Raw genomic sequence first — 4295 nt, forward strand, 5'->3', positions numbered from 1 at the left:
AGCAGCTGGGAATTAACTCCGAAGGACCTCAGCCTCCTCAGGAGTTGGAGGTGGCTTTGGCCCTTTTTATAGGGCCAAATCTTTCAGGTAACATCTTTCCCTGAAGGAAAAGGCAAAAAATATTAGTGGACAGACAAAATATTTGTTTGCAATTTCCCTGTATTTGTTTCTTATCTCTTTACAGAAATTAAATGGAGCATTTTTATTTATTTGTTTTACCACAAGCTGGACAAAGCTGAAACTCAAATGTGGTGCAGCTCCTGTACATTCACACCACATCTTTTCATTCTCAGTCAATCAAATCCAAGTAAGAAATAAAAGAAAAGGTCTCGCGTTTAGTTTGCCATCGTCGTGACTTTTCTTTTAACGGTTGTGGCCAGATTTACAGTAAGCTCGACCACGCTACTGACCCAGAACATGCTGGGGGAAATTTTGGGGGAGGTCTGTTTACCTTTTGGGCAGAAAATCTCCTCGTTCCGTGTGGTTAAATAAACCTTTGTGTGTGTGTTTGTGTATCATGACTGTGCCCTTTTAAAGAGGTTATTGTTCTTTAGGTTTCATAAGGGACGCAATGAACAAAAAGCAAATCTGAGCAGAATCCATCATTGTTTATGCATAACAGATGTGTGTGTGTGTGTGTGTGATTTCACACAGTTGCATCAGAGTGTTTCGAAATCTGGTAATAAAACATCCCTTCTGCTTTAAGTTCAAACTTCTGTGAGGATTCTTTAAACTCCACTTTTGCACATCTTCATAAATGTGAAACATCAATAAACAACTTTTGTTTTTATGATTTCTTTCAGCATTAAGTCAGTTTGAAATCAGGCTGTAGTCGTGTTTACACTATTGGAGTTCCAGGAAATTCCGGGAAGGGGGAAAAGCGACCGGGAAATTTGATGGCTTGGTCCTCTTAGCTGTTGTGACTCCATACAAAGTCAGCCCTTTCAGGACCTTACAACGTCATCAGCATATCGCGACTGCATTGGCAGTGAGTGATGTCACTGATCAGCGTGTCCGCAGACATTAATTACATAAAAGAACTTTTATTCTAACAAAGTACGTCATGATTTAATCCAACTGGGAGACCAACTGCGTAATGTCAAAAGAGGCGTTCAATGACCAGAAGGAGCAGCTTTTTTACAGTGCTCTGAAACCACAAAGTAGCATAATTACGGCGTGGGCGGATTTCCGCGGAACTTTCCGGAGTTAGGGAAATGGTAACTTTAAAGTAGCTTCAACGCTGCTTTTCTTCCTTCCATTCCGCTTCACCAGCAACTCTTCCACTTTTACAAACGCCGGTTGTTTGGCCACCTCTGCCGATGTCATTTCCCACAAAGTTACAACCAATCAGCATTAGTTAAACGCGCGTCCCACCCAGCAACTCCACTGGGCCATTTCCGAGTGCATTACCCAGTTCAGGTACTCTGCTGGTTCCTGAAATGACCCAAAAAGTTGAGCCTGGCCTGGTGAACGACGACATGTGCATCCCAACAAGGTTTGGCAAAATTATCTGGAAGTTCAGATAGTGCAAAACAAGCCTCAGGTGTTTGATTTTATTAATAATCACACATTTTTGAATGGTGAAGTTTGAATGATTCAAACTTGTTTTGAACACGTAAAAAAATAATGTCTTGGTGGTTCATTACCATGGTAGCTGCTTATCAGGGTACTTAGTGGAGTGTGGTGGAAGTCCATCCATACGTCGAAGGCTTGGTTGGTGATAGGACTTGTGTCTTGCTGGCCTCATCTGACCTCATACCAGATCATCATGGTTGACTTCTGAATCAATCCAACCACATTCTAACAGGTCTTTCCAGTCAGAGTGCGCAGCAAGGTCTTGATTCAATGTAAACAGAGCCTAAAAAGTCAAAGATGTGTCCAAAATGTGGTCCGTGGGCCATTTGTGGTCCAATGAGTGACCTTTTACTGCAGGTGAGCCCATTCTGCGCCTTATTTGGCATGTAAACATACAGGTGATGCATCTGGTTAATTTATTTTTCCAGTAATTTCACAAATGCAAGGCATGGTTAAAACAACATGTCTGGTTGTGACGACTACTATATAAACACGGTTTATAAATCGACGTGTCTCCACTTTTGTCATCACCTGACCAGCTGGGTTGTGACAATCTCATATCAACCATTTGTGTGTTTCTAATTGGAATTTTGTGGTAAATGGAGCTGAATTTCAACCAGGATTCTCCGACGTAACCTCCTGTCTTAAAGACAGAACACACCGAGCAGAACGGTCCACTGATCCAACAAAAACGGTGATATAACTAACTCAAATAAAAGAAACAAAGACACTCGACTTATTTTTTACATTTCAAACCAAAAAGTCAGTTTAGATCAAAGTCAGAATAGTCCATCTCCCTTGTTTTTTAATAAGTTAAACATGTGGTGACTTTATGGTTGAGTAAGTAAAAACAAAAGCCTAAAAATGAATTTCAGATTTTCTTTTTAATTAAAAAAAATATGAAAATATTGTGACCCACAGCAGCTTCTTAAACCAACTATTTTATGTAACTTTCTCATACTTTTTATCCACACAGTACAATTACCGTATTTTCCGGACTATAAGCCGCTACTTTTTTCCCACGCTTTGAACCATGTGGCTTATAATGAGGTGCGGCTTTAGCCAACCAGACAAGATGGATGCTGTAAAGTCTAATGAAGGAATGGTTAAAGGAGCGCTACGGAAAGCGCCCAGGAGGATTTTGTTCACAGTAAAACGGCGCTGCTTGTTTTCCCAGCTTCACCCCGGGATGATGACAGCAACACGGACAGCGACACTGACATCGCCACAGAAAAGGTGTGTGACGAAGCTCTTCTGAGGCTGTTCAACTCCGACACTGAAGATGATGACTTCAGTGGTTTCAGTGCACAGGAGGACGATGAATAAACTAATCAATAACTTTTCTGTTTTGTTTGATACTGATCAGTTCAGTTACGTTCAGTTAAACTACGTTTTCAATTCAGTAGATATCTGCAGCTTTTAGCCCGGCGCGGCTTATATTGAGATGCGCTCTATAGTCCGGAAATTACGGTAAATTTAATGTTGTCTTGTTACCAGACTCTAGTTTTTATGATTAGGTGTGAGTTTCATAAAATGTAGTATTTAGCTCATGATTAAAAGTAAACTGAGGTTTGTTTGTTGTTGTTGATGCTGCAGATTAAAGCCCTGCACTGGAGCCCTAGGCCCGAGGGTCGGCCCGGCCCGACGACCCGAGGGTCGGCCCGGCCCTAGGGTCGGCCCGGCCCTAGGCCCGAGGGTCGGCCCGGCCCGACGACCCGAGGGCCGGGCTTCGGGCCAACGACTGTGTAATTACCTCGGACACGGGCCGGACGCCTTTATTTTTAATCGAATTAATAAAAAAAAAACACTTGAACGCAGCAGCACCTGCCTGCTTCTCATGCACCCGTTAGCTCAGTTAAGGTCTGTGTGGTTTATAAATGCGCCTATATAAACAAATTCTCAAACTGCTGATTGAAACATGTGCCCCTATTCTAATAAGCCATGTTATGTCCACTTTGATGTCAGAAACCGTTCGTTTATTCTCATGAAAACGGCAGCAATCTATTTTTCTGTGAATAAATTTGCTCTGCAGTAAAAAAAATACAGCATTCATTGCTGGGGGTTTTCTAACCGGAGAGCGCATTTTCAGAGCGGCAGATTAAATTTACAAACGCTTTATTAATTGGGGGCGTTTATTTAATCTGCTGCTCTGAAAATGCACTCTGCAGTTAGAAAATTAGAATGCTGCTTTTTTTTTCTAACTGCACAAGAGCGCATTTTCAGAGCAGATTAAATTTACAAACGCATCCAATTAATATAGTGTTTGTAAATTTGACCTGCCGCTCGAAAAATACACTCTGTTAGAAAAAAAAGCTGCATTGATGCTGTTTCTTTTCTTTTCTTTCTTTGTTTTTTTACTGCAGAACGCTTCTCACAGATAATTAGAACGCTGAGCATTCTATCACACTAAAACATTATGAAAGGTAAAAAAAAAAAAAAAAAAGCCGGGCTCGGGTCGGGCCAGAGAATCCTGAAAACCTTTTCGGACCGGGTCAGGCTGGGGCTCCACCCCCTCGGGCCGGGCCGGACACAAGCTCAGATTTTAGGCCCGTGCAGGGCTCTGGTGCAGATTTCCAGCCTGAGATGAACAAAACAGCTCCTGCCTGCAGCGTCCTAAACTTAACATTTACCACATGAAGCTGATGTAAAAAAGTGAAAATCCAGAAAAATAAAAACAAAAGTCTTTCCCCTCAAACGCGTGACAACCCTCAGCCTGTGGT

Source organism: Nothobranchius furzeri, chromosome 6 (genome assembly GCF_043380555.1).
Source record: "Nothobranchius furzeri strain GRZ-AD chromosome 6, NfurGRZ-RIMD1, whole genome shotgun sequence".
Lineage (NCBI taxonomy): Eukaryota > Metazoa > Chordata > Actinopteri > Cyprinodontiformes > Nothobranchiidae > Nothobranchius > Nothobranchius furzeri.